Here is a 25,407-nt window from a genome sequence, read left to right on the forward strand (position 1 = left end):
ATGGCTTGCGGGGCTGTTCGTGCTTCTTTTGTGAAGCAAAGACTTGTTCGCTCCTTGTTTGTAACACGGTGAGGAAAAAAAGAGGGCGCTCCGGCCAAGTCCTATATCGGGAATGCATAAATCACGGCAGCCGCTTTCTCGGAGTGTCTGTAAATCTTGCATGCATTCCGCCGCCCGCGTTTTCCTGGCGGACGGTGCCTTGCCTACTCTTGCAGGCTGCGGATTATGAAAATTCACGCAGGCCTCGAACGTCCCTCTATACTTACAGCTGTGCCCTTCTTGTTCCCGAGACAATATTACCTATACACGAGGGGGGAGGGGGGGGGGGGGGGGGGGAGAACCGGGTTGGAACATTCAAAACTGCGTAGAAAACGAAAAGCAACAAGCAAAAAACATAATCCTTTCCCGGGTCTTGCGTCTCCGTTTTCAGCAGAGCAGTTAATCCTTTCCCAGCAATTGTGTCACGGGAGGCTCAGGTGCCCAAAAAGCGCTGTTCGTGCGCCATGTCAAAGAAACACCTTTTTATTTGTACTGACCTCTTTCATTCGACAGTGTTCTGGCCGTCAGAACGTATAAACCAAGTTGGACTTCACAGAGCGACTCCCGCAAGTGCCCAAATTTAAAACAAAAATCTCTCTGCGTTGGCTCGTATTGTTCTACGCGTGCAGCCGCTCCGTCAAAAAGTTACCGCGCTTCCCTAATTATCGCCCGAAGCTTCTCTCGGCATTCACTCTCCGGGCCCCTACCAAATGCAATAAACGACCACGCCGTTTCGTAACAGCAACGCCTTCGCTTTCATTTGATTTTTTTTATTGTTTATGTTTTTCCCGTGAAGCCTACAAGAGCCACTGCGAGAACTTCCTCCGCTATTACCGTTGTTTTCCTTTTCTGCCTCGCGGAACTTCGGGTGCGTCACAACAGGCTTCGCTCGTGCCAGAGGATTTTCCTCTCACTGCTGCGCGACACTTTTGGGCCCACTCTTACGCGGCCGTTATTTCCGCGTCGAATACAAGCTTTGAACCCCCCCCCCCCCCCCCTCCGTCTTTGCGTGGGCTCTCTCCCTTGTGACTCTTCGCTGGCATGGCGTGCGCTCGGTTCTTCTGCCATTATGAGCACATGGTCGTTACGTAAGCGCAGCGTCCGTCCCGGAAATGCTTTCCGCCTGATTCCGTTTAGATAAATGTAGCGCGGGGCACGCAGTCGGGTAGGGGAGGCAAGAAGTTAAAGGGCGGGGAGGGGGGGGGAATAAGAGGGTATGGAGACGCTGGATGCATCCGCATCACAGGACAAAACAGGAGAGCGAGCGGAAAAGAAAAAGAAAGCTTCAGAGGAAAGGGCGGATTTGTATTGATTCCGAGGACGCTCCAATACACTAACGCACACACACAAACGGTAGAGCTCTGCAGCGCTGCTTGGCTTAAAAATACGGCGCGTGGAGAAGACTGTGCGCTCTCTTCGTCGGCCGGGACCACGCGCACAGGGCTTGCCCCCGCCGCCGCCGCAGTTCGCGCGGGGGCGCGATCAATGCGGCATAAGGGACCCCTGTGCCCCCCTCCCCTTCACCCAACCCCCTTGCCAGCGCCGACAACGACGTCGCTGTTGGGGCCCCGAAATGGGCATACCAGCGAAATTGGACACATTCCTGGGCCTGATTGGCGCTTGCCCGGCGCTGTTTTCTTTGTCCGCGCGCGAACAGAGCTCGCGGCTGCGCCCAACTCCGGAGACGAATCGCCGCCTGTCTGTTCGGAATGCGTCGCGCCGACGGAGTAGAAATTAAAAAGCGCGCCCACGGGACGAGCGAAAGAGGAAAGCACGGCGGTGTGCCTCTGTGTGTGCGCGCGCAGCGACAGCGCTCAATGCTTTCGCCGCTTATTCGCCACTCTCGTTCGTCTATTTTTTTTATTCTCGTTTTAGTGCGCACGGGTCACGTATTCGGGTATTTATCACTCACTTTCTGCGCCAGCCCCTGCAGTATTGTCGTCGCTTGGCTCCTGAAGCTGAGCAGCGCCCTCTGGGAAGCCTGTTGCCTGTAACTTCAATCTCGCTTTCACTCTCTCTCCTCGGCCCTTTTGTACGCTGGCCTTTTATCTTCCTCTACTGGGATGAAAGAGCGTAAAGTTCGAAAACACGGAAGCACAAAAGCCGCGCAACGACTCCTACGCTGTCACTATGGCCTGTGACCCCGCTGGAGCTCCAGTTGTTTTCCGCTCCGCTCCCGAGTAATTACGCTTCGGTTCAAAATTGTTGTCCCCAGATAGAGACGACAGCTCGGTTTGATTTAATAGAAGTTCATATGTAGCTCTATTGCGAACCATATATAGCGTGTGAGGTCTCCTCTCTCTCGAAGCGGGGACTTCAATTCGGCATTGCAATTTCTCCCGTTTCGCAGCTAAGCTCTCACGTCTGTTTTCTTCATTTTTTTTCTACTTTCGACCAGTTTTAACTGCATTGGTCAGAGTATCGGCTTAAGTTTCTTATACTGTAACCATTCTTTAGTTAGTGACTGGTTTAATCACCCGCCGAAGCGCTGAGTAGGTTACTGGGAAGAGATCCAGTAGGACCACCCGGCGCGTCAGCGAGAATGCCGTATACAGGGTGTTTCATGTAACTTGAACCAATAACCAAGGGTGTAGCATTCCTCGGAGTATCGTTTATGTTCCGCTTAATTAAGTGAATAACTAAGATGAACTATGCAAATGTTTTATAGTTCACTTTAGGGCCAAGTGAGTTTCGTTAAGTTGTAGAGGTATTAAAAACAAGTACTGATCAAATCATTAATACATACGTCACCACCATCAGCCTGACTACACCTACTGCAGGGCAAAGGCCTCTCCCATGTCTCTACAATTAACCCTGTCTTTTGCCAGCTGCATCCACCCTTTGATTGCAAACTTCTTAATCTCATCCGCCCACCTAACCTTCTGCCGCCCCTGCTACGCTTTCCTTCTCTTGAAATCCACTCCGTTACCCTTAAGGACCAGCGGTTATCTAGCCTTCGCATTACATTCCCTGCCCAAGCCCATTTCTTCCTCTTGGTTTCGACTACGATTTCATTAACCCGAGTTTGTTCCCCCACCCACTCAGCCCGATTCCGGTCTCCTAGCGTTAATCCTATAATTTTTCCTTCCATAGCTCGAGAGGTACATACGTAACTCTGGCGTACTCGTTTTTCCTAACATTTAAAGAAAGTGCACGAAATATCAAAAATATTTTTTTAAAAAAGAACAGCGTCAAATTGTGTGGAAGAGTGAAGCAGTTTCCTCGGAATAAAGCTGAAAAATTGAACTGGAAAAATGCCTTCGTGTAGGGCCGCACCTCGCCAAAATCGGGGAAGAAGCGCTGCTAATAGTCAAGGGAATGCGTTATTTAGATCATAGACTCGATCCGGCCTCCCTCCTGCATTCTCTGCGGCTCATATGTCTGCCTGCGTAGACGTTTCAGAGATGAAGCTCCGTAGCGACAACCAGTGTGAGGGATCTGGCCAAGCTCACGAGTTCTGTTGCTGGAGCATCTCCGAGAACAAGGCCGCAAGTTAGATATTGCTACCTACGAGCACTGAGCCATCAGGCGGCGAAGTTACTATGTGGGCTCCTAATGACGACTACGCTGAGTGGTTTGGTGCGTGAGTTGTCTCCTTGGCTCAGACTATGTGGGCCTCTGACTCCTGCAATACCATCCTTTGCATATATCTTCCTGTGAAATCGTTTGATGCAGGAGAGGGGAGGGGGAGGAGGACAGCTTAGTTGCAAGTGACAATTTAGAGCGTGTAAGCGCATAAAAGTTTAGACAAACTGTCAGACTAAAGATGGGAACCGATAAAGCGTCTTTCATTTGGACACATTAGATGCCCGCCGTCAAATAAGCTGTTTGCTACTCAAAAGCACACGATGTGTTATTGCGACAGCGACGATAAGGTGCTACCGCGGGGAACATCCGTAGAAGGCCAAAGAGGAGAATAACATTTGTTCATACAGAAAGCAGAGTAAAAAGTCAGTAATCAACGGTCAGTGATCTCCTTCTCAGCTCAGAGAGTTTTATACGGTATATAAAAGAAGACACCACTTGAGAACACAAGAAAATGTTGGCGCAAAACATCCAGCCAACTAATTTCCGACAAGAATAACGTGTGAAAAGCACCAACACAACACCCAAACAATACCTAAGATGGACAGCGCGTGTACCTTTAAACAGTTCTCTTGTCGTCAAGAATTCAGCGTAAATGGCTTAGTGCCCTCCACAGTTTTGCGTGAAGTGACCATGCACGGACCATAAAAAAAACCTGACACGGGAAGCCCGCGTAGCAGCGGAACGATAAAGTGACGCAGAAATCAAATCCTAGGACACAACGAGAATGCGATCACTGTACGTTAAATCTAAATGTAGCACCACTACTACTAACATAGATTCATCGTATAACTATATTTGATCTCCGGCCAGTTTTTACGCAGCAGCGTAAGGGTTTAGTTGTACAGAAAAGACGGCGATGCCGTCATCGTTGTTGTAACCAAAAAATCCGGGTTGGCCGTTACGGTGGCTACGTCACACCTGAAGTGGCGGATTTGAAAAGTGATCAAAACATTAGGAAACTGTGATTAGAGGCTCGCAACATGACTCAAATGTAGTAGTTAGGGCAAGTAATGTTATAAAGTAATTGAATTGCGCTCAAAAAAAATTTCATGTAGTCGATAATAAATTTCCTAACCCTTGAGTAGCGAGTCAAACACACTACCGCTAGCCCACGCGGGCACGTTTGTACGGCTTGGTTAAAGCATGAATTTATGTGCACGTCCTGTCGTCTTACACATAATGGCTGTGAGTGTCAAAGAAGAAACAGTGCCCATGTCGGCGTGGGCAAGAGGAACCGTTGTAGGGTCATACTCTTAAAGGCGGAGCTTTAATGTCCTCGTATCTTTTTTTTAAACTCATTTCAGTCCTTGGCATTCGCCAGCACCGATCTCAATGCCAGACACAACGAATGACAGCACTTAAAGGCTACTAGCTAAGACTTCGTGGGAACAGCCTAGATATGATAGTGCTGGAAAATAACAAAGGTAAGAAAGCACACAGTAGGATTTACGGTCCGAGCACATATAAGAATCTTTCGACCCATTCTCAAGGATCTTTCGTTTTCACAGCGCTGCGTGCAAAATCCTCGGCCTTCGTGACAGTAAGAGCTTTATGAAAAAGGCAGCGCAATGGATTCGCTGGTGAAAAGGGCTCAGCCTGTGTAGTTGCAAGTTATATGAAAATGAGTTCAAATGCGGTTTCATGACAAGCAAGGTTATTGGAATCGTCCATGAAGGCCCATAGGGGTGTTTCATCTCCTCCCGCCGCTTACCGGGTCAAGCCACCTTCATTGGAGGGGGAAAACGTTTTGCATATAAACACCACTCTTCAACCTCTACTCAGCGGACAGCGGAACATGTGCCCACCCACCACATCAAGCGCAGCCGGTCTAACCAGTTGCCTCGAGTGCAGCAGCAAGTGTTTACATTCTCCACTAAGCATGTTAAACTTACCGGCGACCCAGTCTACAGGTGCCTCATGCTCAGTAGTACTGCGGTTTGAAACGCTGATTGCTTCTTTTTCGGAATGGCTTAAATGCCTCCGCGCCAACACTTTTTCGCTCTTTCCAGCTACCCTCATTGAGCAGTCATTGGCTGGATTCAACTTGCGTTATGGCATGTCGAGTATCGTCAACTGCGAGTTTCACCCTATAAGTACCACTAGCCTGTTTGCCTGTGGAGATCATTCATTCATTCATTCATTCATTCAGCTGTATTTATATCGCCACGAATCTTTGCAGTGTTTGTTCATTCTTCAAATCTGCCGCCACGCCGCTTTATCGCTTTGTTTGCGATGCAAGACGCGACCAGATTTATCTCGATTGATCGCATCCAGGCAGAGCTGATTCTACGTTGTTCTAGAATGTTCTAGTAACTTTGCATGCCTTATCTCGAAAGTTCGATATCAGCTTTAAATTGAGCACAGCCGACAGCGGCGGGCATTCTGTTCGACGACCGGCGAGCACGCTTGTCGCTATGCCGTCGCCGAGTGATTCCCTCCATTGTGGGCGCAAGTCAGCCCAAATAAAGAGTTTTTGTTTAGACACTGCAGTCACCACTTAGTGACAATGTGAAGAATTCTCATGAGAAATGAAACGCGAGAGAGGAGGCTATTAAATTCTAACTGCTCCAAGAGTACTCTTTTAGAGTGTTATCACGTCACTCATTGCTGCTAAGCCTAACGTTTTTTTTAAATGTTCTAAACACACTCTTTTGCTATTACCTTTCACAATTTGCATCTCGCTTCACGCCATGCTGCCAGACAGAAATAAAAAAGGCAAATGCATAATTACGGCTATCCATTTTCATAGGGAATGTTTGCTCGCTCTCCTAAAATGCTCCGACTTTTTGATTGCTGGGAAGTCGGAAGCCACACGCATTTTCACTGTATGCCAATAAACGCCGCTTTGGTTCCCAACAAAACAGAAACAATTACTGAAAAAAAATTAGAGCGAAAAAAGGTTCTCTCGTTTTCCTGCCATTTCGTTGAGAGGAAGAGATCAAAGGAGCGGCGCCGGTGCCTGAACGCGAGCAAAAACTGGCGCCGCTTCAGCTTTGCGGGCGCCAATAATTTGGTGCGCGTGAAAGCAAAGTCAAAACTCATTAAGAGGATGCACCAGCCTCCGCTCGATAAACCAGCCAGCGTGGCCCAAGCGGCTTGCTCAGCGCCGGAAGCAAATCAACGAACGTGGGAGGGACAAGGCTAAATGAACGCTTTCGTCACATGCCTTCTTTTCCTTCCCCCCAATGCAGGGTTTCCAACAGGAATCCTTTCCTGGTTAACCTCCCCACTTTTCCTTTCCTCTCCTTTCCTGTCGCCCGATTTGAGCTTCCGCGACTCCGCGATGTAAATCTTTGTTTATCTTTCCACCAACCTACTATCGTAAAGAGTGTCTCATGAAAAGTCTAATGCAGCGAAATGCGAAGCTTTTGAATCAAGGGTAACAAAATTCAGAGGGGCACTTAATTACCTTAGGTGTTGACAATGCAATGGCTTTAAAGTTGTTGTTGCCTCAATTGTGATCTTGTGACGCCACTTCCCTCCAGCCAGTGGGCGAATTTAGGACAGACGACACATTTCTCTCGGATTAGGTTTTTTTATGCTATAACAAAACAATGCAAAACAACAAAAAAACACGAATGGCTGTTGACGAAATATGTGTAAATGAGCCAGGTGCAAGAAATTTAGCAGGTCACTTAAGATATTAAATAACTGTCTTGCAACCCACTGACAATTAATGGGTGACGTGAAGTATTAATGGGATGTCCTGTGACTCATCGGTTATTAATCCGATGAGAGTAGGTGAATGATGTAGCCTTGCTATGTGATGGCGTCACTTAACTCGTACGCTGCCCAAAAGACTTAGCGGGTGTTTTTCTAAGAGCTGCCCCCTTACTCAATGGCCTTCTGGGTCTTGAAAGGTATTTTAAATGAATAAATAAATAAATAAATAAGTAAATAAATAAAACAAAAAATGTGCGCTTTTATTTTCCTAAGTTTCGGGCTATCAACCATCAGTACCCAATTTATCGACGGAACAGTTCGTTATTTCGACCACAGGGTGTGGCTCTTTTAACGACCATGGCTATTTCAGAACAAGGGTGTATTTTTTTTTTCATTTTAAGAAAATCCACACAGCGAGTATCTTTGCCCGTCATACAGGACCTGGAACCTACATCGGTCAAAAGTGTTGCATGTTCTTCCCTATGTAACAGTCCATGGCTGGAGCCAAAGCAACACTTAAAGCAATGGGCGCTACAACAGCTTCATCGCCTTTCACAGTTTCGTTTCCGTACAAACGTCTCTGCTCAGCCGCTATTGGTCACACACCTACAACCACGGCAGCTTGCATGTGGACCCTTCGCGAAGACTCAGTGATCACTGTCTGTGGCTGGCGATTACAAGGACGGGAGATCAAATCCTTGCTACAGTGGCTGCGGAGACAACATATGTTTGCCTGCATCCCGCAAGATATGTTTTCTGATATATTAGCTTTGAAATTCTCCTAGAAATGTTATATTTTTAACGTATAACTCCTATATCAGACCCAAACTTCTATATTCATCCATGGTATGGGACCTCGTTGCTAAACAAAAACATGAACTGAACAAGAAAAAATTTAGAGAAAGGCTGCTGGATTTAGTTCTTGGCATAAAATCTCTTTTTCTCGAACGGCGTCCAGCAATACTGAATAACTTGAAGTGCGAAGGATGAAATTCCACTTTTATTTCTTCTGTTCACTGCTTAACCATATATGTTAGCATTAGAAACTTGCGTGTACTTCTCCCTCTATCCGCCCAACATAGCAAACATCACCCCACGCACTCACAGACGCCATATTTTCTGAAAACGAACTACAATAAATTTTCGTTTTTTTTTCTGCTTGCGATATACCTGACTGGAACCACCTTACAGATTGGTCACAGTTTCAGCAGCACTGATAACTTCCTTTCATGCGACATATGCTTTGAAATTTTTTGTGGCCTTGTTTTCTATTTTTAATAATATGTGCCTGTCCTGCTTGGACCCTTTTGATGTCTGCAGTATGTACTAAGCAAAGTATAAATACATTTCAGTGGGGATGAAACGCAAAAATTGTCATGTGCTCAGCGATGGCAGTGCACGTTAAAGAAACCAAGGTGATGGACACTAATCTTTATCCCGCCACTACGGCATCCCTGATAGACCATGTACAGCCTAGGGACGTTAAGCATCACATACCATACCACACCTTCCAACTGGATCGTGAATTGGAGCGTGCGCGAAGGAACATTCCTTATTACGGGCGAGCCTGACTCAGAGCACGGGTCCTCCCTTCTACACCACATCTTGCTGTTTTCAGTTCGCTGTCCGCGCGCTACGTTCTCTGGCGTCTCCAATCCGGCATGACGTTTCCCATGACTACTTTGCCGGCGTTCTCTTCTCGCGCACGTAAGCACCGCCATTATCGTTTTCCCTTGCTTTCCAGTTGTCCTCAGCGCACCGCTCTGTGTGCGCCGAAGCAAAGGCTTTCACGTCCGCGCACCGCCCATCTGTGCGCTTACTTCTCGATCGGTCACTATCGCGCTGACCCTGACGCTTTCTCTCTTTCTGTCATCATCAGTCTTCGTCCCGAAAACTCGTCCATTGTGTGCCACGCTCTATTTGTTGGCCGTCGCCTCGGAGCTGCCCGTGTCATTTCCGCATAGCGTATTGGGACCTTCTACCCGTTCCCTTGTCTCTCCTTCTTCCTGTCATATTCGGCCGTCAGCCATGTATTCGATGGGCGCGCCACTCGCAGAAGTCATCGCTCGGAAGAATGAAACACTCGGCTTTTGGGCTCGGGATCAGCTTGCGTGAGGTCGTCGCGAATGCTTTCCCAGCAAAGTTATTGAGAACTCTGGCAACTATGTACTACGTGGTCGAAGTTTGGAGTTTGGAGACTAGAGAAAATGTCAGAGCTACGGAAAAGAAAATGAGGGAGAAATGCTGAGTACAAGAGAGCAGCGGGGTAAAAAGAGTGAACTTGGGTTAATAATAGTTCACCTGATTAAAGGAATGTACTTGGGAGAGACATTTAAAGCAGAGGAAAGATTGCACACTGGCTGTTACGTTAAGATAGTGGGTTCCGAGGCAAGAGAAACGTTGCCGCAGGCGGCAGCGAGTCGAGCCTAGAGACGAGGCAAGAAAATTTTCTGAGATGGTGTGCGCTGCTGCTGCTACTGCTGGACAGGGCTTACGCTGAAATGAGGGCGAGGCCCTTCTTTTTTGCTCGGTAGATATAACTTTGCTCATAATTATGCCATCTGTGCAGATGTCTACGTTAATTTAATGAACAGTACAGTTTAGACGAGCGCGCCCTGTGGTTTTAAAAGCAAAATGTTGAACTCCTGGAAAGTTCATCAAAATCAGCGACTCAACGAAGAACCGAGGTTAGATATTAAATGCGGAAAAAAATGACGTGTTTCTGTTTGTCTCTTATCAATACGAAACGCTTCTGTTTTGACATTTCAGGCTTCTTGATTTCTGTTTTCGCTCAGAAGTACCGCTCATTAGGCCTTTTTTTAACCGTGGGGACTGTTCCATGCTTGCGCGCAGTTTACGCTACCTCAAGAAACAGGGAAGTGAACTGTGAACCCGCAACGCTGTCAAGGAAGGCAGTGGCTCATATTTATGCGCGGTGTGTGCCTTCTCCAGTCAGTCAACCGAGTCTGGGCTTCAAAACACACTGACTACATATGCGTGCATTCTAAATCTAGGAAACAACTTTCTCGAGCGTCTCCACACTTTTTTCCCCAGCAGAGCCGGGCGTGTTCGCCACCGTCTTGGCTGCAGTTCTTGTTTTCTAGCGCATTTTTTCTCTTTTTTCCCACCTCATTTACATACGCCATCGCATCCAACGCTGTAGCAGTTTCTTCCTAATTATTTCTTTATTCTCGTTGTTTGAAAATTAACACGCCTTGGCAAATTTTAGCGGAGCCCCTCCCTCATTCGCTTAACCACTACAAAACGCAGCGAAGCGTTCGTTATTCGGGCTAGGTTTCCCTTATCCCTCACTAGTATTTTTTTGCCGACTTTCAAGCACGGCCTCACAAATATGTTTGCGTCCCCCAACAGCGAAGTGAATAATTCGAGCCAGCCGAGATTATCTCGCGTCGCGGAGGGGGGTTGGAGAGGGCAGAAACCTGTCGCCGGTCGCGCACGCTCGCTCCAACGTCGAGTAATTAAACTTTGTTGTTCCTCCATCCAGCCGTAAGCGCGTGCGCGTGTGCGCAACACACGACTGGCCTCACCCGGTTCATGCTTCAGCGCTCCACGGGCTTCCCAGGATTCACTCCGAACGCGACGCTGCTTTGCGTACAACAAGCCGGGGCGCCCAGGTCGCGTGCTTTAGCAGCGCGCAGCCAAAGGCGCCGTCGCTCGTGCCAGCCAGCCCGTGGCTATTTTTTTTCTTTCCTGAGCATCACGCGGGGAGACTCAGCAGCGCGGTGTTTTGTTCACCACTTCCCTCGACCGACCTAGCTCGCGCCATCCAACACGAGTCCTTCCGCAGCAATTAGCAATTCGCCGGAGCCTTTGTGTCGAGTGCTCGCTACAAGCGCCCCCCTCCCCAATCCAACTTGCGCCCCGCCCACTAACTCTTCCCCATGTTCGTTCTCTTCGCATCAACTACTCCGGCGCGCTCCGCGTCTCGCTCCTTTTGAGCGGTGCTGCTGCGTGAATTGTCTCCGGCCGAACGTGACGCGGCGCCACGAAGAGTGACACAAAAGCGCTCCGCCGGCGTCGCCACCACCCACCTCACTCTGTAGGTGCTGGGTGTCGGAGGTGAGAAGGAGAGGAGCATATATGGGAGGAGAGGGAGAGTCATAAGAACACCGGAGTACAGTGAGGGTTCGAACAACCTTTCTTCGCCTCATCCCCTCCACCCCCTTTTCATCCCGCCAGGCCGCCACTCGAGTCGCGATGTAATTGTTACGACATTGTTTCCTTGAATAATTGATGCCGGTTCGATGTAGCGCGCACGCCTGCGCAGCGCTCGCGCGCTCACATGCCCTGCTGCTCTCCCGACCAAGAGTGGAAAGGTGGAAGGAAAAGGGAAGGACAGGTCACCGCGTCCTTTCCACCTCCGGTCATCGATCAGCTAACCGGGGAAGAACGAAAAGAAGCTCCAAAGGCCACGGTCGGCAGCGCTTTCATACCGCGTAAGCGGCGAAGCTATAATGCGCAATACTACTTCTATTTTTCGTTGGTCTGCTCTGTCGACGACTAAATAATGCCGCAGATATAAAACACCGCGTCCTTACGGTGGGCAAAATTACGCCGATCGACGCCTTCAACAAGCAAAGTGTGCGCATTTCGCGCTCGCTCTCTCTAGAGACTTACCTCTGGTTTCTCAAGCAACTCGCACGTAAAGCAATCTGGTCTGGAGATCCAGGTGAAGTGAACCCTTGAAGAAATTTTATCCGGCACATGACTTAGGAACTTAGGACTTAGGATGACTTAGGAACTTGTCGGTGCTGTCACCGACAAATGTGGCTGTGAAAGCCGCAGCGATTCAAACGTTTTCAGCGAGGTTTCCCACAAGGCAGGAATACGTGAGAGAAGGGTGTTTCTAGGGCGTCGCCTAAATAGTGCCTGTCATCATGCTTTGTATACATACCTTACGCCTATATATTTCGTACAGAAGCGATAAAATGTTTCCAATGAATATAATGCGCACTAAATTTTATTACGAAAACCCAATATGCGATACAGCGTCGGTACAAGGTGCAAGGCATATAACGTAAAAGATAAAGTTCCATGGACGCTCTGCGGCCAAATCAACAAGGAAAAGAGGCTTATCGCTAATGCTGATCTTTGTTGTTAATACTGATGATTTTGCGTTGCCCTCGTGATGGATGGACTCAGTGCTTCCAATTAATATTTTATATGCTTAATCATTCTCAATCGAAACTATTGACGAGGTTTCATTTCACGCTTAATAATGTGGTTATTATTTGGTGCCCGAAGAGGGGACAAACGCATCGTTCCAAAGTGAACCCATTGTGGAGAAGCACAACCACTGCATCCAGTGACCGGCGGGTTAGTCGGCAAAAAGCGATATGAGCATATGAGCGAATTTTAGTGCGCTTTGCTGCAAGTTAAGGCGCTTATCGTTCACTTGCCTTGCATGCGAAGCATATGGTTATGAGCAGAAGAGCTGCAATCGCTTTCGTAATGGCAAATCTACACTATATGTGCCCACAATCTCTCTTGTGAAGGAGCGTATTTTTTCTGAAGGTTTTTCTCTTGCGTGAGTACATCGACGTGAAGTAATTCAGCGTGCAGCAAATTCGATAATATGCGCATAAAGTCGACATTTGCGTGACCTAATTTATTCTTTCTAGTACCGCGTTGCTTCTACTTGGAGAGTTTCTTTTAATCTGGCAGTCGCGGCGGAGTGAAGTAGAACGCGCCATATTTATGCGAAACAAGCCCAGATTAGAGTCCTTCATTGCGCTAAGAAGCATAGTAACAGCGCAGTATTAAATTTATTTATTTTTTTACGGGTGAATCCAAATGGCCGTACATGGTCTAGGTAACGTTAAACGGCTTAGCTCCCTCGAAACTACCTATTGCACAGTTAGCATAGGCAATATGAAAGGGAACGACAGAGCTCGGGCAACTCAAATTTAATCCATGGGTGAATTGTAATGTTTTTAGTTGTGAACTTCATAATTTTGCGTGTCATTTACAGGACTCCAGTAATCCAGCCAGAACGTTGCCCTCAAAATCATCGCAATGGTTCAAGCTCACATGATCGAAAGGAGCTGTTTCTTCGCCCCCCCCCCCTTTTTTTGTAATTTCTACTGCAATCTGACTTGGTTCTAACGGGCATTCCTAGCAACTAACACTAACGTTCACTTGTTTTAACTATTTCTATTTGCAATTTTGTTTTTTCCTGGTATCCGACAACAAACGTGAGAATATGACGGGGCAAATCAATTCAAAGCGGGACCATTAAAAATTTTCTTCACACAAGGTGAGGTGATCGTTTTTTATGACAGTGCTGCCACTGCTGGCGTGACAATGCAACTTATTTTCACAAAATTATAACTACTGGCGAAATGTAAAATGTTGACTAATACAAACTGCGTAGATAGTGAAAAGTTTCCCTGCACGTGTGCACATCATGGCCATACACACGCATGGTCTTGTAAACACACCCACACGCTCATGTGAAAAAAAATATCCTAGCGTTACCAGACATGGAAAGATATTTCATTCCAAACATCGGAGTTTTTTGACGCTAGGCGAAATTAAATTCTCATGACCAGGCAATGAATTAGCGAATAGAGCTTTCTGTGTCCAAAAAAAATGGGGGGGGGGGGGGGGGGGCTGGAATAGACGCAGATGTAAAGCCATGCTGATTAACTACATTTTTTTACCACAAAATACTCATTCACAAACATTATTACCGTTTCTGCGTCAAGCTGGTGCACCGCGTGTAAGAATCGAAACATTTGAACGTCTCAGTGGCTGCGTTATGTCCCTAACAGAGTTCAAAGATATTCGAAGCACATTAAGTATGAAGGAGAAATTTTACTTCTATCTTCCCCCGACATTATCGAGCGTTCTTGGGCTCTGTCTTGGGTAAAGAAAATTAATTGCAAGGTGCCTTCCGAGCTATTCAAAGTCGTGGCGCTTTCATTCATTCAATCTATTATTCAGATTCATTATGGAAGCGGCAAGGTAACACGACGAAGGGAAAACTTGATCCGCTTTTGAATAACAGGGGCACGTACAGCGAAGATAATGCTTAATTTCTTGAGGAAACTTAATGCTCTTAGGGAGTAAGCGAAAACAGCACGTAGTATTAAAGGCGGTGTATCGCAAGAGGTACTTTCACTGATCGAAGATAATTTTCCTGGCCTGCTTGTTTTCAGGCAAATGTCATTTATTTCCGTGACCTGCCTGCTTGAACATTAAAAGCGTTTAGAATGCAGCTATTTGGTATGCCATACTAGCGTTGTTCTTGGGCCGCAGATGCTCTCAACCGATAGCCCGATTCAGTGCGCTGAACTTCACATGATTTATTCATATCTGACTGCTCACAATGGAGGACTGCGGGACACGTGTTCGTACATATGTATGTGGGTCACTCTTCTTTCTCTTCAACCGCATGTCATTCTTTCTGTGGATAACCTCAGAACATGTCATTTCGTCTCATTGCAACATGGAGGGCGTTGCCGCAAATGCTCATAGCGATCTGAACGATTGTCTTTATCAGTTATATTTTCTCTCGTTGAAGACGAAGTGAGTCTGCAGCAAGTTTTCCAGCTCTAGTTGCAAATGACAGTGTTTGCCCCTCTTAGTGCCACTTTTATGAGAAACAGCACATTATTCTGAATAAACTCGCTCTCTGAAGCTTAATAATGGCTATAGCCATATAGCCCTATAGCACCGTGCTATATCAGCACTAAAATAATGCCGAAGATGCGCCATAAGGCCAATATAACGCAGATGTTCATGCATTTGTTTTCTGGCATCCATCACTCGTGCGCTTGTCAACATACGCGCAAGGAATGAACACCGTCACTTTCAGGCGTGAAAGGACTGCACACCATCGCTCCATTCTGGTGCTCGGTTGACGTCGCATACCTCTGTATAAAGATCAAGAGCTGCGTGTGTATTTGCGGCGCACGTGAGCGATCGTGCACAGGCTTTTTTGACTGCAAAAATAAAAATAGGATTTTAAATTGAACTATGCGCACTGCTGAATTTAAAAAAAAGCTACAGATAAAATTAACACAAACTCTAAAAGTGGAGACGCATAAACCTCAAAGGCACCTTTTAACCACAGCGTTCGCAAGTCCCGGGCATATTGCGTTACCGGGCATTATTATTAATTACCTGGTCCCGGTGCGCTCGGAACCCGAGGTAAGAAAATAGCTAGTATAGTACCCAAGATAGTTTCTGAGCTCGGTCTTACTTGTTCCAGTGAACAAGACACAAGCCAGGGAAGACGAGAACAGCTATGAGCTCGAAAGGATGCGAAGGACGAAACGACGAGGAGCTCTTAATTTATTTTGAGAGGTTGGGCCGGCGAAGAGGAATTGTAAATTTATCGGCGTAGCCGCGCACGAAGGTCCCGCTGTGGAAAACTCGTGCATTTTATTTTGTTACCTTTCATCCGAACGGGCCAAAGTCACGAGCGAGAGTGCTACTCTTCTTTTTGCATCGACGTCTCGCTCAATTTCCTCTTCTCTTCAGGTTTCGAACGGGCAGTTGAGCGCGGAAACTTTAATGTCTTCCACCGGCCAAGAGAAGGCGTGCCTATGAATATTCGAAACGTTCATTTTCTCGATAGGCGGTACCCTCGCAGTGTCAACCAATAGGTCCCCCGTGCACGAATCGCTTGAGGTCTCTTTTCGTGTGAACATTTCTTATGAAAAAGCGAGTTCTCGCCACTGCTTGTTCCTCTTGCTTTTTTTGTTAACTATAACCTTGTAAATAGTAAGCCATACTTGGCTAGTCGCTGTGTCTCTATTTCTTTATTCGCGACGCTTGACGCAACAAGGAACCTTTCGATCGAACCTTAATCGAGCGAAGCGCTTTTAAATTCCCCCTGGCTAATCAGAACTGAAACGTCAGTACGTGCAGTGACTAGAGCCTCTCTGGAATGAGATATTAATATGTGTGCAATACCCACACTGTGTCTCTTTTTCCAAGATCGAGAGTTATTTATTCTTTCCTGCAAAGCTGGCAAATTAACTTTCATCGTTGCTGCTTTGAGCTACGCTTTAGATATGGAATTACACATGTTTAAGCAGCCTTTAGGCTTCAAAACTATTTCAACCACTATACAATGCTCATTTCCACGGTGGCGCTGAAAAGCCTTAATACTCTAAGTTGATACATAGTAGTTTTTTTCGCGCATCTATTTTGCTTGCTAATAAAATGCTTGCTATATGCATCCGCTTCGTTCAACTATCCACCAGCTTTGTGAGGTGAAAAGGCACATATACGTATATGCTACCGCAACGTAATACCACCTACTCCCCTTACCTAAGGCGCAGGATCCTTAAACATTGCCGCCCCTAGTTCGGTCGCACGAAACAAACGCTTTGAGAACAGGCATTTGTTTCAATGTTTGAAACAGCAAACAAAAATGTGCGTTTATTATATCTTAATTTGAATACCACGCTATCACTGCTGGTAATTAACAAAAATTTGGATCGAACACAAATCATTGAGTTTTTATTAATACAGACCACAGTAAAAAAATAATAAAAAAGTGAAACCGCTGAAGAGAAGTGGGTAGGAGAGCGAAACCCGCCAGCGAAAGGAAATGAAATCTCAGTGCTTAGGGATATTGATAAATAAAGCCGCAAAGCAAACGAGGAAAAGAAAACAGATGAATAAAGCTTTAGGATTGCCAAGTTTTCGTTTTTCTGTATGCTTGTTTGTTGTTCTTTTTTTGCCGAAGATAAAGCACGCTGTCAATGCGGGCATTTGAAACACTCGCAACGTACACGCTGCGCAGCGGATATCGTTGGGAGCAGGTGGTTCAAGCGCCGCCTTTCCCGCCGTACGTTACTGATACATTAGTGCCAGTATTTCTCCCGTCTTAAGGCCGCATTTTTCGAAGTGAGCGCTTCGGCGAGGATTTCACCGCTGCTGCTGCCTCGACTTCGGTGCCCCAAGCCGTCAACACGCACCGAGTTCGTTCGGATGCCCGCGCAGTGCGCGGCGCACTAATAATACAGCAACAACAACAGCACTAATAAAGAGCGAGAGAAGAGACGAAAATGAGAGAAAGAGGTAGAGGGGCACGAACTGGCCAGCGAGGTAATATCTGGGACGACGACGGGAGATCAGCGATCCGCCGGCGCCTCGTAAGCACCTCACTCACTCATCTCTGTTTATCTTTTCTTTTCTTTCTATTTCATCGCCTATCACATTTTCTTTCCCTCGATAAACCACGCGATAGCCATCATCAGGGAGTCAAGGAAGTCACGAAGCTCTTAAGGCTAAGCGGGGCAGCCGGGGCAGCCGAGATAACGAGGAAGGTGGGAGAGATAGAGAGAAAATACGCAGTAGCAGCAGGAGGAAGGTATGCCAAAGGCGAGAATATACGGAATAAAAACAGAGCAAGAAGAGAGCGAGGGGGGGGGGGGTGTAAGTGCAGAATACGGCTCCAGAATACAGACCGCTCTTGCAGCAGCCTAGCCGCGCGGCCCGTCCGGGAAGCGGTGAGTGTGTGGTGCGCGCAGGCGAGTTTTAGGGATCGCGAGGAGAGGGTATTTAGCGGCATAGCAGATGATGACGGCGGAGAAGACGACAGCGCGTGTAGGTACGCGACAAGAAAAGGAGAAGATGATCTTAGCTCGCCCTTCTCGGCCGAAAAACACCGGCTTGGGAAGCACCGGGATCCCCCTGTAGTAATGGAATATTTAATGCACCCTCAGCAAGGTTCTCTGCGCAGGAATAGAACGAAAAGAGCAGGAAAACAGACATACCTTATACGTAGAAATAGAGAGCACCTTTCTTAAGCGCCCGCAGCGCTGCAGCAGTTTCTAGATTATTTCCTTAACGCTGTCTTTCTTTCTTTTTTTATCCTTATCTCTTTCTTTCCCATTTTTAGGCCCCCGTTCATACCGCCGGACGGGCTATATTAAACCCTTTTCGCGTGTACGTAAGGCGGGATTTTGGCCGGAGCACCAACGACTTGAAGCGCCAACGCGAGAAAAAAAGGACAGGTCCGACGAAAGCTCGAAAATGAGAGTTCAGCGAGAGGTACTCACTAAAGATGGCTAAAAGTTTAGTCCAGGGGAAGTTGAAATTGCCTTCCGATATCGAGAGGAAATGGTACCAGGAGATAGGACTATTTTGTAGCGAAGTCTGAACTGGCGAACAAGTTAAAAAAACTTTTCGTTCAAGGAAGGTCAAAGTAGCGCTCTAAATAGTGTCGGTGGGTCCAATTTGCGAGCTAGTTAAGGCGCAAGTTCCGCCAAATTCTCAGACCGCGTCACCAGGATTAATTTTTATAAATAACATCACAACATTTAATAGCTGTTTATTACTCAAATCATACCAAATGACAAAACGTCATCTTCTACGTTTAATCGAGGAGACATGCAGGAATAACTCCAGTTTCTTCATGTTAACCTATACAACTTTGCATAGCACCTCTGTGTCAACTCTAGCGCCTTCAACTTCTAAGAAGAAGCATAGTTACCGTAATTTGTGATATATTCACCATCTCCCTTTTATCGTCAAGAAAGGCCTGGAACCGTGTACCTAGAGGCTGGCTGCTCTATAAACTGCGCCTTTATTGTACCCGTGAATTGTGCCCTTTAATTTTCGGTATCTTTCTACATTTCCATTCGCCGAAACCGGTCGTTAATTGCCGTGAACATGGAACAAGTAAAAAGAAAGCAAGAAAGGGGACAGTTGACTGAGGGAAACGTGCAGCGTTCCGAGATTAGGCTTACCTCACCACGCTAAGTCCTGCAGCGCTAATGCCATCACACACGCTAATAAGGCTGCAAAGCACTAATAAGAGCGTTCAGCGCTAATGAGACTTCATAGCCGTACTGACGTTAAAAATAGATGCGATAAAGCTACAAAATAAGGCTTCGTTCTCTCTTTTTCATCCATTTCTCCGGCCTTCGTCAACAAGGCCTTCAGATCCGCTCAACTCAAAGCTTACAGGGCGTAGCTAACTCCGACAAGCCACCTGGACGGGCATGTTTTTTTTTTATTTTCTTGCTCTAACCGATGCACTAGCACTTCCACGCCACAATTTTTTTTGTGCTTAAAATAACTCGTAAATATAAGTGAGAGGTTATATTTTCGCATCCTGTGTATTTCCCTAACCACTACTTCTTCCGCGTTTTCTGTAGTTTTGGATTGACAGCACTTCCCTGGGTGCAATGCAAAAAATAAAAAAATACAGTGCGTGTTGGCTGCATCGGCGTAGAATGAAAAGCCTTCGGAAAGTGTCATACTCATAAATGTGATGGTACGTATATCGAGAGCAAAAAGGAGAGTCTAGCAGGTCGCATCTTCCATCGTGATCCTCTTCGTTTGAATATTTCCGGTTAGGAAGAAAGGCAAAAGAACACCTCTCCCAACAAAGCAAAATCCAGATGGAAGAGGCTCTAAGCACATGCCGTTCGGCGTGCAAAGAGAAACGTAAAAAGAAGACGCGACAGCAAACAATGTTTCTGCCGAAGAATCTGCGTCTGAGCTGGTTCGCAGCTGAAAGATACAAGTCGTCCACGTTTCGTGTTGTCTCTGTGTGTGGCGTTTCTTTTTGGCTGTTGCTATTTTTTAGTAAACAATGCTGAACTCCAAAGGATGACCGAATATTTGCTACCGATGTATTCCCAGTGCCCGCGTTATTTGCGTATTGTGTTCTCCTTACCAAGCCAGTACTTGGAGACGCACGTCTAAAATCTTACAACTATAAGTTTTGCTTCCTACTAAGAAGGCAGTTGAGTGAGCTCAGTCTATATTCCCTCCATCACGTTTTCATATTTTAATAATTCTTTGAGAAGTGATCTTCAGCTTACCCAAAGCGATGAGGAATATGCAGCCATCTTAGTGTCCAAAGTTCTTAAACTATGCATCTAATTAAAATAAAGGAAGTGCCTGAAGCACTGCAGGTATTATTTTGCAATTTCCGGAAGAAAAAACCTTTTTATCATTCTGCGAAAGTTGCGCTCTTTGCGAAAGTAGAATACGTTTAGCTTGACTAAACACACCTTGGACGCACACAACACTCGAAGATAACAGGCACGATCTTCGCTATATTGCCTTCTAGATGCATCCATGCTTTTCGTTTGAAGATAAGCAAACAGAAGTGTTCTCAGACGCTCCTGAAGCTCTCAGGGCTGTGTGGAATGATTAAACAACTTCTAATTAGCTCCTTTCTTCACCGAATGTAATTATCTCTTATTGAAAAGAAAAAAAACCTTCCAGCTTCACAAGTGCGGAAATGCCAAGACAAAGTGTGCGATAAGGAGTGCAGATAATAGGGAGCATTTTCCATTCACTTCGGAAAATTTATAATGTTCAATCATAAGAATTCATTCCCTGCTGTGTGTTCCTTGTGCGTATAATGAAGAATTACAAAACACAGAAGAACCACAATCCTATTATTTCCTTAGTTTTGTTGTTTCATATTTTTCATGCGAGAAAATCTAACTGAACAGCAGTGCGTACTTCTAGCTTTTTTGTTCTTTTATTCACTGCTATGGATGAAGCACAGTGTGATTTATTTTGCGAAAAGGAAGTTATAAATCGAACGAATTAATTTTTCTCGGCAGATGCAGACATTCTCATCTTGTTGAACAACTCAACATTACGGTGAATTATAGATTCTTAGCACTCACCGTACGGCCGCGTTATAACTACGGGATAATTTTTGACCCGTACCCGAAAGTACTCTGAGTTCGCTTCCTTTAGAGCACCAAAGAAAACGACGGCATTAATGCCGCTCGTTTATTTAGTGAATATTAATTTGCGATTTCTTTTTTAATTTTTCGGCAGAAATCACACGGAAAACGGTGCATGCCCGGTAATTGTGCTTTTCACTGACTATGCAAAGCAAACACTCAGTGCTTCTGGCAGCTTGGCCAAACACACTGAATTCAGCTGATGGTGCAACAAATTACTTGGCTCTCGTTAAAGTCTCGTTTTTTTTTATTATTGAGTCCCCAAGCGATGATAGCATTTGGGCTAAATTGATTTCTGATCTTGAGTCAGCGCATGTCGCCGACATGTTACTGTGCCCCCACTGTTCCTTCCTTTTTAAGCAAACGAGGCGGGTTAGTTAAATGTTCCCGATGCCAGCGAGGGATCTGAAATCAAATTTACCTTTTACAATTCTCTGAAAACAAAGTTGCAGCCGATGCCGGGAGGCATTTCATCGATCGCCGGCCCTGCTAGCCGCGTATGTCTCATCACAGTTGTTTCTTTGTTTCGCAAAGAAGTCTACCCAGTGACGTACTCGTTTCCGAGCCAATTGAATAGTTTATACGCTCGCTCCAACAGCTGCACGTGACAGACGAAAGAGTTTATGCCCTGAAGAAAAAGGTATAACTGTTCGTCATTCCTGAATGGCGGAAATTATTGTTTCTGAATTTGCTCTGACATTGTATGTATGTCGTGCAGAGCGTTATCGAAAAGAACTTTTGGGAAAGCTACCTATTGTCGTTTTTAATGTGATCATAAAACTATTGTCGAATGAGATTTCGATGTTATTCCTTGTGCAACTTATAAAGCGACCATCACTCAGTTACACAACAATTCAGAATCCGTTTTCGTGTTCTAGATGCAGCGTTATAGAAGATTTACCCCTCAAGAGGAGTGTTTTAGTGCCAGTTATAATTTTATCGCACCGGCAGAAGCGTTGTTTCCCAATACGACCTTTGATCACGGATAGAATGGCGTTCGAGAAGCAGGCTTTTTCAAATCTTGACGTCCTGTCCTATCGGCTAGGCTCTCTTGGCCTTTAGGCTTCAGTACGACTGAAGACAAGGACGGGGCTTACGCACTGACTGACTTTTTTGTTTTTGATTAAGTGAGGGGGTATAAAGAGCTATTTTCAAACTACTCTCCATGCGTTCCAGCCTGTAGCGATTAAAGCTATCGCCAATGCTGTCTCAAAAGTGGTGGAAAGACCAATACTCATAGGAGGAACCGAAAGTAAATGCCGCAGAAATGACAGGAAGCAAAGGGAGACAAAATTTCTCATCTCATACTAGCAATAGAGCTGTAAAAACTCTTCACCCAGAAGCACGTGAATTGTGTGCGTGTGCGTGCGTGCGCGTGTGTGTGTGTGTGTGTGTGTGTGTGTGTGTGTGTGTGTGTGTGTGTGTGTGTGTGTGTGTGTGTGTGTGTGTGTGTGTGTGTGTGTGTGTGTGTGTGTGTGTGTGTGTGTGTGTGTGTGTGTGTGCGTGCGTGTGTGCGTGTGTGCGTGTGCGCGTGTGCGCGTGTGCGTGTGCGTGTGCGTGTGCGTGTGCGTGTGTGTGTGTGTGTGTGTGTGTGTGTGTGTGTGTGTGTGTGTGTGTGTGTGTGTGTGTGGGGGGGGGGGGGGGGGGGGGGTTCTAGGCTCTAGATACCTTCTGTTAGATTAAAAATTATCTACGCCCTCCAGGAGGCCTCCACCCACCAGAAGTTCGCAGTTGTCACGGCGGCGGAGGCGGGTGCTTATTCAGTTGTCGCCAACATCCTTAAAGCTTGGTGCTAGGAATTTCTGCTACAAATTCCTCGAGATTTGCCCTCAGCAGGGCGATGCCCGTGCTCTCGGGTGTTACTGCCAGGGCTCAGTCGCTGTCCATGACTGCGCGGAGTGCAATAGGAAGTTATGCGAGCTTTCTTCTGCGAAGCTCTATATATTCACTGCATTCCCAGATGATGTGGGCAGCGGTTGCCGGACTTCGGCAGCGACGGCACATCCCTTCGTCAGGGTCACAGTTGTGAAACTTGTGTCTTAATGACGCGGTTAGCGCAGTCTTGATTGCGACGTGGCAAGACGCAATGGGGAGGGGATCAATGTAAACTCGAAATACAAGACCAAGTCTGTTAACAGATTTGTCGCATCACATTATAAGATCGCATGCAGGTATTTTTTCTTTTGTAGACATGTCATTCATTCATTCATTCATTCGATTCGGCGTCCATCTCACTTCCCGAGAGCTCAACTATCTTGTTTTCTCTTGTTTGTTTTTCTCTTTTTTATTTGTTTTGTTGCTCGACGGCTGCACTCTGTTTTTCAAGGCACGCCAGGAACTACTTCTCTAAAGATGGCTCTGTTGCGGTTCTGCAGCGTCTTACAGAAAACCATGCTCTACAGGCGTAACTGTTAATAATAATAATTGGTTTTTTGGGGAAAGGAAATGGCGCAGTATCTGTCTCATATATCTTTGGACACCTGAACCGCGCCGTAAGGGAAGGGATAAAGGAGGGAGTGAAAGAAGAAAGGAAGAATAGGTGCCGTAGTGGAGGGCTCCGGCATAATTTCGACCACCTGGGGATCTTTAACGTGCACTGACATCGCACAGCACACGGGCGCCTTAGCGTTTTTGCTCCATAAAAACCCAGCCGCCGTGGTCGGGTTTGAACCCGGGAGCTCCGGATCAGTAGTCGAGCGCCCTAACCACTGAGCCACCGCGGCGGGGCAAATCGAACGACTAGTGAGCGCTGTGTGGTCCCTGCTGTCGCTGACGTGATCGAAAGTCACTCACTACCTTCAGCGCGCGTATGTATCCGGAGCGTCAGCGACCACCCTACTACTCACCTCACGTGCCCAACGGTAATCAATGTAGCTGAATTTCATTACCATATTCCCCTGAGCAAGAAAACTGCTATTTAAGGTTCCGCGTTTAAACCGGTGACATATTTATAGAGGCTACAATCATTTATGGTTTTTTTTCTTTTCGGCCAGCGTGTAACTAAAGCGATGCTCAGCTGTCTTGAAGTTATCAATACCCTCCGATATGGGACGCCCTTTTTACTTATTTTGATAAAAAAACGTTGCTTTGAACATGACGTTTTCAGCCGGTCAGTTTTTAAATTTGAATAAACAGAAATCACATGGAGAGAACAAAACACAACTAACATAAACAAACATTGGTCCGCTGCACTGATAATTTCATTTGTATGCAATGACACCCGTATTCTAAAGCATACACAGCGGCGTGGTACGTGAAAGATCGCAAAGATCAGGAAAGTTCCGAGTTGCGTAGGGCAAGGTTAACAATATTTCTCTCTGTGCTTAGCACACCACATTCCAGTATTGACGTCCAGCACAGTAACGCTCCTTGTGATTTACCTTTTTTCTGAAAGAACTGCCATGCCATCACGATGGGGTTTCAGCAATTTAGTTCCGGTGAGGGCTATGACGTTCTTATTCAAATTTCTTAATGAATTATTTACGCCATTTCACATTTCTCACACTTGAGTTTAAGCGGAAAACTTATAAGTGTAAAAGACACAAATGGTGAGACACTAGAGCTGCGCTTGTACGTTTGTCAAACATAACAGCATACAAAATTCCGCGCCATGCACAAACGTTCCGTCAACCAATTATCAAGCGAATATAACTGTGCGAAAACTTATGAACGCAGTGACGCCCACATAATCTTGATCAGCACAACTACTGAACTTAAACTCGAGCTTGGTTTTATGTATCTGCTGGGAATCTCTTAACGTGAGCAAAAGGTTTGATAAAAATTCACTGGTACAAGTTGCGTGAACTAAAACTGATAGAGTATTGTTGGCGGTCACCTGAAGAAAGAAGGAACATTTTAATTCGTGCTTGTATTGTGTGATTTTTTTCTTTACGTCCAATTTTTGCACTAATTTTGTAGTCCTGTTTGATAGTTAGCAAAATTATTAAGTTTCGAGTAAGAGGAGATACTCGAAAAACGTCAGGAATGAAGTTTCCCAGAGACGAAAGGGCTAAATATCATCATCATAATTCTAGTCGCGGAAGCCCACCGTTAGCATGCGCAAGCGCCCACAATCATGTTCATCAGCGTGGTTTCGAAGGGTTTTTTTTTTTTTTCAGAGAGCAGAAATGTTTCAGAATAAAGCAATGTCATCAGAAAATGCTCCATTACAGGTTTCTTTTCCGTGCCTGCAACTTTCTGCCTGAAACTTCTCGAATATTTTATGACCTTTGAAAATTGTTTTCATTTAGCATTAGAAAAATGCGGCATCCAAATTACTGCTGTGTGCTTAAAAACTGGAAAGAATGGTTTCTTTAATTACCGTAACGCACCATAGTTTCTTTTTTTAACTATTTGTGCGCGTTAACTACGATGCCATATGCACAGTTCTATATTTTGTTACCGAAAACATGCAGTT

General features: G+C 46.0%; 1 protein-coding gene across 1 annotated transcript in view; it reads right to left on the reverse strand.

Annotated features, from left to right (window-relative positions):
• The window catches only part of LOC144124984 (synaptogenesis protein syg-2-like), a 317,203-nt gene that overhangs the window by 98,578 nt on the left and 193,218 nt on the right, over positions 1 to 25,407 (reverse strand). The window lies entirely within an intron of this gene.

This window comes from Amblyomma americanum, chromosome 3 (assembly GCF_052857255.1).
Source record: "Amblyomma americanum isolate KBUSLIRL-KWMA chromosome 3, ASM5285725v1, whole genome shotgun sequence".
In the NCBI taxonomy this organism is placed as follows: domain Eukaryota; kingdom Metazoa; phylum Arthropoda; class Arachnida; order Ixodida; family Ixodidae; genus Amblyomma; species Amblyomma americanum.